Below are 9,445 nucleotides of genomic sequence, written 5' to 3'. Positions count from 1 at the left end.
GGGAGAGAGGTGGGAGGGGTTTCGGGATGGGGGACACATGTACACCCGTGGCTGATTCATGTCAATATATGGTAAAATCCACCACAGTATTGAAAAATTAATTAGCCTCCAATTAAAATAAATAAATCAAATTTAAAAAAGCATGATCTACAGCAAACAAAAGATTTATGAAGCTTTCATTCTGTGGCTCTTGTCTACCTGTGCTTGTTGACTGAAGTCCATTTCTAATACTCCTGAAGATTTTGCTGTGAAATCCAAAAGTAAATCAAAATATGAAGTGAATCAAAATATGGATCCTCGATAACCTCAGTAATGAAAGGATGAAGAAAAGTAAACATTCCTGCAAAAATTATTTGCTTTTTATTAGGCACATTAGACTAGAGACCAACCAATAATTTATAATTCTATATTATATAATTCAATATATAATTCTCTCTAGCATTGAGAGAAACAGTTATGTAATCGTAAGCAGAGAGCTATATCTTTAGATGTACTTAAATATGCATAGTTACGAGACATGAAATGTGTCAACTTGTCACTCCCATGAACTCAGCTTATAAGAAAACTCGGAAAGATCAAAATAATTGTTTTAATACCTATTTACTAAAATATAAACAATTTGATCATACCAATATTCCTCAGTTTCTTGCTTAAAGGTTATTTACTTTTAATTTAAGATAGTTCCAATTAGCTTAGTATTTCAGTTTCAAACCACATAAACCTGACACTCAGGAAAATAACAAGGGAAAGGAAGAAATTCTGAGAGAAAACAAACTATGCCATTAGGAAATGATTGTGGACCCCCCCCCCCCAAAAAAAAAGGCAAGGGGGACACAAAATGCAAAAAGCAACAATCTGAGATGATGTTGTGCAAGACTATGTAGCCCCACATTGCACAGTCAACCTCAAGGCTATACCTGCATAAATTTAAGCACAATTACATAATTACTTCTTAGAACAGCAACTTTGAATATTAAACAAAGACCTCAATACTTTCCCTGAAAAGTTTAGAGGACTGTAGTCACGTATGGATGTGAGAGTTGGACTGTGAAGAAAGCTGAGCACCAAAGAAGTGGTGCTTTTGAACTGTGGTGTTGGAGAAGACTCTTGAGAGTCTTTTGGACTGCAAGGAGGACCAACCACTACATCCTAAAGGAGATCAGTCCTAAGTGTTCATTGGAAGGATTGATGTTAAAGCTGAAATTCCAGTACTTTGGCCACCTCATGCGAAGAGTTGACTCATTGGAAAAGACTGTGATGATGAGAAGGATTAGGGGCAGGAGAAAAAGGGGATGACAGAGGATGAGATGGCTGGATGGCATCACCAACTCGATGGACATGAGTTTGAGGGAACTCCAGGAGATGGTATTAGACAGGGAGGCCTGGCGTGCTGCAATTCATGAGGTTGCAAAGAGTCGGACACGACTGAGCCACTGAACTGAACTGAACTGAAGGCTCTCTTTACATATGCACATATGTGTAAAATTTATAAAATTTAAATAGGCTTTTTGTGAATATCATTTAAATTTGAACCAGTATATTGAAGTGCCTAGCTAATAATAAATATTAAATAGAAATTTCTCCAAAGGAAAAAGACAAGAGAGGTCTAACCCAAAATTCACTAAGAATGCACTTGTAGAAAAATGGTAGATTTCAAGATTATCTTCTCCGATTTATACACAATAATCTATAAATAACTCCCACTCTTTTATTATTAGAATAATGCATAAATATACACATGTTGTTTTTAAAGTTTATTAGTAGTTGGGAAAAACGTAGTAAAAATTTATTGCACACCTATGCCTTGCCTATTTATTATTGTTCAGTCTCTCAGTCCTGTCTGACTTTTTCAGCCCCATGAACTGCAGCCTGCCAGGCTTCCCTGCTGTTCACCATCTCCTGAAGTTTACTCAAACTCGTATCTATTGAGTTGGTGATGCCATCCAACCATCTCGTTCTCTATTGTCCCATTCTCCTCCCACTTTCAGTCTTTCTTAGAATCAAGGTCTTTCCCAGTGACATATCTCTTCACATAAGGTGGCCAAAGTATTGGAGTGTCAGCTTCAACATCCGTCCTTCTGATGAATAGTCAGGGATGATTTCCTTTAGGATTGACTGGTTAGATCTCCTTGCAGACCAAGGGACTCTCAAGAGTCTTCTCTAACACCACAGTTCAAAAGTATCAATTCTTCAGTGCTTAGCCTTCATTATGGTCCAACTCTAACATCCATACATGGCTACTGGAAAAACCATAGCTTTGACTAGATGGCCCTTTGGTAGCAAAGTGATATTTCTGCTTTTTAATATGCTGTCTAGGTTTGTCATAGCTTTTCTTCCAAGAAGCAAGTGTCTTTTAATTTCAAGGTTGCAGTCACCATCTACAGTGATTTGGAGCCCAAGAAAATAGTCTGTCACTGTTTCCATTGTTATCCCACCTACTTGCTATAAGTGATGGGACTGGATGCTTTGATGTTAGTTTTTTGAACATTGATGTTTAAACCAGATGTTTCACTCTCTTCTTTCACTTTCATCAAGAGGCTCTTCAGTTCCTCTTAGTTTTCTGCCATAAAGGTGGTGTCATCTGCATATCTGAGGTTATTGATATTTCTCCCAGGAATCTTGATCTCAGTTTGTGCTTCATCCAAGACTATGTATTGCTTATTAGAGCAGAATATGTTATAAGAGATTTTTGTGTGAATGTTTCTGTAGGCAGAAGGATTTCTAAAGGCCTAGAAGCCTAAATTTCTAGAGGTCTAAAATATTCTTCTTTGACATATTAATCATAAATTGGTTATTTTCAGACAACCAACACATGGGGAATGACTCTGAAAACCAAGGAGAAGCTGACTTTTTGTAAGAAAAGGCAACAAATTTAACTTTTACTTTGATCTAGGTTTGATCCCTGGGTAGGGAAGATCCCCCAGAGAAGGGAAAGGCTACCCACTTCAGTAATCTGGCCTGGAGAATTCCATGGACTGAATAATCCACGGGTCACAAAGAGTCGGACAGGACTGAGAGACTTTCACTTTCACTTTATGATTGTAACAGAAATGTCCATGTACTTGAATGTCTCACTTCTGTACCTGAAGCAGGAGGATGACTAAATATCTGGAAACTCATCACTCGAGAAGACAATTACTTAATCCTACAATACAATCCTCCTTGTTTACTATGTGTTTTCTTGTAACACCCATGACTAACTGTCTTCTCTCTCAACACCCTATTCTATCTTTTGCAGAGGATAGTATTTAAGATACAGGCTTTGGATATTTTGATGTGTTATTCAGTTTTTACAAATCTCTCCTATATATATGTGTTATCAAAATTTTCTTGACTTTCTCCTGTTCATCTGTTTAATGTTGGTGTAATTATTAGGCAAGCTGAAGAACCTAGAAGTGTAGAGGAAAATTTATTTCTCCCCAACATCTCCATAATATAATCCTCTGAGGAAAGTGAAGTCTCTCAGTCGTGTCTGACTCTTTGTTACCCCGTGGACTGTAGCCCACCAGGCTCTCCCTCTGAGGAAAGGGCATTCCCCAAATTAGAATATTTTCAGGGGACCTATATTCTGTTTTGATATTAAAGTAGAGAGAAGAAGAATAGACACAGATGAAGTTATTAAGTACAGGACAAGATCCTGGGGAAAAAGTGATTGCTTGGGAAATTCCAGTGTTGTGATGAAAATCTCTGCAGCAGAAATTCACCTCGTGGTTATCTGTTACATATAGGATGCCTGAGGCTGACTTCAGGCATTGTTCAAAAAAGAGAACAAACAATATGATCAAGACTTGTTTGCCATCTCTTGGTTTTGCTTTACTCTATACACATATTTCATGATTTTGTGCTGTAAAAAAATGTCTTCTCTGTGGCTAAGAAAGAGAGTCACTAGACACAGTTTCAGGTGAAGTTACTTCATGTTTATAATAATGAATCTTTAAAGGAAAAGGGTAAATTTTAGTGGAAACAGTGACTGATTTTATTTTGGGGGGTTCCAAAATCACTGCAGGTAGTGACAGCAGCCATGACATTAAAAGGCACTTACTCCTTGGAAAAAAACTTATGACCAACATAGACAGTATATTAAAAAGCAGAGGCGAATCATAGAAGATCCTGCTGTGATTTATGTTGGAGAGTGTTTTGCCTATGTTCTCCTCTAGGAGTTTTATAGATTCTGATCTTACGTTTAGATCTTTAATCCATTTTGAGTTTATTTTTGTGTGTGGTGTTAGAAAGTGATCTAGTTTCATTCTTTTACAAGTGGTTGACCAGTTTTCCCAGCACCACTTGTTAAAGAGATTGTCTTTACTCCATTGTATATTCTTGCCTCCTTTGTCGAAGATAAGGTGTCCATAGGGGTGTGGATTTATCTCTGGGCTTTCTATTTTGTTCCATTGATCTATATGTCTGTCTTTGTGCCAGTACCATACTGTCTTGATTACTGTGGCTTTGTAGTAGAGCCTGAAGTCAGGCAGGTTGATTCCTCCAGTTCCATTCTCCTTTCTCAAGATTGCTTTGGCTATTCGAGGTTTTTTGTATTTCCATACAAATCTTGAAATTATTTGTTCTAGTTCTGTGAAAAATACCGCTGGTAACTTGATAGGCATTGCATTGAATCTGTAGATTGCTTTGGGTAGTATACTCATTTTCACTATGTTGATTCTTCTGATCCATGAACATGGTATATTTCTCCATCTATTTGTGTCCTCTTTGATTTCTTTCAGCAGTGTTTTATAGTTTTCTATATATAGGTCTTTAGTTTCTTTAGGTAGATATATTCCTAAGTATTTTATTCTTTTCGTTGCAATGGTGAATGGAATTGTTTCCTTAATTTCTTTTTCTGCTTTCTCATTATTAGTGTATAGGAATGCAAGGGATTTCTGTGTGTTGATTTTATATCCTGCAACTTTACTATATTCATTGATGAGCTCTAGTAATTTTCTGGTGGAGTCTTTAGGGTTTTCTATGTAGAGGATCATGTCATCTGCAAACAGTGAGAGTGTTACTTCTTCTTTTCCAACTTGGATTCCTTTTATTTCTTTTTCTGCTCTGATTGCTGTGGCCAAAACTTCCAGAACTCTGTTGAATAGTAGTGGTGAGAGTGGGCACCCTTGTCTTGTTCCTGACTTTAGGGGAAATGCTTTCAATTTTTCACCATTGAGGATAATGTTTGCTGTGGGTTTGTCACATATAGCTTTTATTATGTTGAGGTATGTTCCTTCTATTCCTGCTTTCTGGAGAGTTTTTATCATAAATGGATGTTGAATTTTGTCAAAGGCCTTCTCTGCATCTATTGAGTTAATCATATGGCTTTTATTTTTCAATTTGTTAATGTGGTGAATTGCATTGATTGATTTGCAGATGTTGAAGAATCCTTGCATCCCTGGGATAAAGCCCACTTGGTCATGGTGTATGATCTTTTTAATGTGTTGTTGGATTCTGATTGCTATATAAATGCAAAAATGAGCAAATGGGATCTAATTAAAATTAAAAGCTTCTGCACAACAAAGGAAAATATAAGCAAAGTGAAAAGACAGCCTTCAGAATGGGAGAAAATAATAGCAAATGAAGCAATAGACAAACAACTAATCTCAAAAATATACAAGCAACTTATGCAGCTCAATTCCAGAGAAATAAATCCCCCAATCAAAAAATGGACCAAAGAACTAAATAGACATTTCTCCAAAGAAGACATATGAATGGCTAACAAACACATGAAAAGATGCTCAACGTCACTCACTATTAGAGAAATGCAAATCAAGACCACAATGAGGTATCACTTCACACCAGTCAGAATGGCTGTGATCCAAAAGTCAGCAAGCAATAAATGCTGGAGAGGGTGTGGAGAAAAGGGAACACTCTTACACTGTTGGTGGGAATGCAAACTAGTACAGCCACTATGGAGAACAGTGTGGAGATTCCTTAAAAAATTGCAAATAAAACTGCCTTATGACCCAGCAATCCCACTGCTGGGCATACACACCAAGGAAACCAGAATTGAAAGAGATACATGTACCCCAATGTTCATCGCAGCACTGTTTATAATAGCCAGGTCATGGAAGCAACCTAGATGTCCATCAGCAGATGAATGGATAAGAAAGCTGTGGTACATATACACAATAGAGTATTACTCAGCCGTTAAAAAGAATACATTTGAGTCAGTTCTGATGAGATGGATGAAACTGGAGCTGACTACACAGAGTCAAGTAAGCCAGAAAGAAAAACACCAATACAGTATACTAACACATATATATGGAATTTAGAAAGATGATAATTATGACCCTGTATGCAAGACAGCAAAAGAGATACAGATGTGTAGAGCAGACTTTTGGACTCTGAGGGAGAGGAAGAGGGGGGGATGATTTGGGAGAATGGCTCTGAAACATTTATACTATCATATAAGAAACAAATCACCAGTCTATGTTTGATGCTGGATGCAGGATGCTTGGGGCTGGTGCACGGGGATGATCCTGAGGGATGATGTGGGGTGGGAGGTGGGAGAGGGGTTCATGTTTGGGAGCTCATGTACACCCGTGGTGGATTCATGTCAATTTATGCCATAACCAATACAGTATTGTAAAGTAAAATAAAGTAAAAATAAAAATTTAAATTAAAAAAATTAAAAATAAAATAAAAAAATAAAAAGCAGAGGCATTACTTGGCCAACAAACATCCGTCTAGTCAAGGGTATGGTTTTTCCAGTAATCATGTATGGATGTGAGAGTTGGATTATAAAGAAAGCTGAGTGCCAAAGAATTGATGCTTTTGAACTCTGGTGCTGCAGAGGACTCTTGAGAGTTCCTTGGACTGCAAAGAGCCCCAACCAGTCCATCCTAAAGGAAGTTAGTCCTGAATATTCATTGGAAGGACTGATGCTGAAGCTGAAACTCCAATATTTTGGCACCTGATATGAAGAGCTGACTCATTTGAAAAAACGTTGATTCTGGGAAAGATTGAAGGTAGGAAGAGAAGGGGATGACAGAGGATGAGATGGTTGGATGGCATCACCAACTCAATGGACATGAGTTTGAGTAAAATCTGGGAGTTGGTGATGGACAGGGAGGCCTGGCATGCTGCAATCCATGAGGTTGCAAAGAGTCAGATGTGACTGAGCAACTGAACTCAGCTGAACTGAAGTTTTCTTAACTAGCTCTTGCAGAGAAGACTTGGAAAGGGCTTTTGTTAGCTTGACTCAAGTCATACATCTCTATCTGAATAAATTGTAGTCTTGGGAATATGACACTAAAACAGAACAGGACGCTCTGAGGCTCTACAGATACAAATCCTCTCAGAGTACCACATTTCTTGTTTGTAAAAAATAGGCTTAATTTAGTCTCCTGGGTCTTGCCTGAGTCAAATAATTTCATATCAGAGAAGGGATGGAATGCAGAAACAAAGGAGGAGCAATGTAATAATAAAAGTGCAGTCATGGAGAAGGTCCTAGTCCTTCTTCAAGGACTATCAATTCAGTTCAGTCGCTCAGTTGTGTCTGACTCTTTACACAATAATATATTTGAGTTTTTCTATAGAAACTAACAAAACTCAACATTCAAAAAAAACTGACAACATGTATCTGGTCCCATCTCTTTTCATGGTAAGTAGAAGGGGTAAAAGTGGAAAGGGTGACAGATTTTATTTTCTTGGGCTCCAAAATCAATGTGCACAGTGACTGCAGCCACAGGCTTGATCCTTGGAAGGAAAGCTATGACAAATCTTGTCAGTATATTAAAAAACAGAGTTGAAAAACAGACATCACTCTGGCAACAAATGTCCATATATTCAAAGTTTTGGTTTTCCAGTAGCCAGGTAGAAATGTGAGAGTTGGATCATAAGGAAAGCTGAGTGTCAACGAAGTGATGTTTTTAAACTGTGGTACTGGAGAAATCTCTCTCTTGAGATCCCTTGGGTTGCAAAATCAAACCAGCCAGTCCTAAAGGAAATCAACCTTGAATATTCATTGGAAGTGCTAATACTGAAGCTGAAACTCCAATACTTTGGCTACCTGGTGCAAAATGCCAGCTCATTGGAAAAGACCCCGATTCTGGGAAAGATCAAATGCAAAAGGAGAAGAGGGTAGTAAAAGATGAAATGTTTGATTAGCATCACTGACTCAATGGATATGAATTTGAGCAACTCCAGGAGACAGTGAAGGGCAGAGAAGTGCTGCAGTCTATGGATTGGAAAAGAATCAGATGCTACTTAAAGACTGAACAACAACAAGAACCAAGGTCACCAGTCAGGTGGAGATGGCAACTTCAGGCTGAGTACAAGATTTCTGTAGCATCACCCTGTTACCTCACCAACAATCAGATGAAAGTCTTCACACAGTGGAAGATAAAAGACTCTGATCCCTTCCCTCAAACAGTTCTCCCTTTAAAAACTTTAATAAACATTTAAAAAAATAAAAATAAAATAGCAAATGCTGATTAAAAATAATAATAATAATAGTTTAGTGGAATCTTCAGAGCGGTTTTTTGGACACAAGTCCTCCTCTCCGCAGGTTGCTGGCCTAATGAATAAAGCAGTCTTTCCTTTTCAAACCAACATTTGCTGCTTGGGTATTGACTTTCAACTATGAGCAGCTGAACCTGAGTATGATAAACAACATCATTAGACAGTCTTAAATTAAGTGCTCACTCCGGAAATATGTTTAGGAACAGAGTAGTGTGACGGCAACTGCACCAGGTCTGTATATGAGAGGAATAATTCTCTGGAAGAAGGAATGCCATGCATGTTATATGCAGTTGTATGCAGTTCATGCTCTCTTGTAACAGGGGTCCCCAAGGAAGAAATAAATATTTCAAATAGAAAGGATTTGACACTTTACAAGAGACCAAAAACCCAGGTCCTATGAAAACTACTGAGAGATGAATCATGTAAGCCTAAAAATGTATGAAAAAAAAAAAAAAGAGATTTTAAAACAAATAAAACTGATTTTTATAATGATGAAATCTCTAATAATCAAATTTTACTATGATTAAACTGAGCAGGACCCTCTGATTCTGTCCAAAAGCCTTTTATTGTTCCCTGTGTCTAGTTTGTAAGAAAAGACTTCAACATTCTAGACCTTCCCTGAGTTCCACAGGATAGATTCAAAAGGTTACTAAAAGGAAAAAAAGGATGAACAGCCAAGAAATCATATGCAGTGATAAAATAGGGTCCTGGGTCTTTCTCCAGAGATATACAAAATTGAGTCCTTCTGCAGGAACTAAGGCCACCTCTTGGGTGGAGGATGGTAATTTCAGGCTGAGCACAGAATTTCTAGAAAATCCCCCTGTTACCTAACCACCAATCAATCAGAAGAAAATTACATACCCTGCAACCCTCACTCCACATTTTGCTTATAAAAGCTCTTGCCCAAAACCATTCGATGTTGTGAGTATCAGCTGCCCATACTCTTTGCTTTACCCTGCAATAAGTGCTTCTTTGTGCCAAACTCTGACATTTT

This window comes from Budorcas taxicolor, chromosome 12 (genome assembly GCF_023091745.1).
Source record: "Budorcas taxicolor isolate Tak-1 chromosome 12, Takin1.1, whole genome shotgun sequence".
In the NCBI taxonomy this organism is placed as follows: Eukaryota; Metazoa; Chordata; class Mammalia; order Artiodactyla; family Bovidae; genus Budorcas; species Budorcas taxicolor.
The sequence above is the reverse complement of the archived record's forward strand: the minus strand, read 5'-3'. Positions refer to the sequence as shown.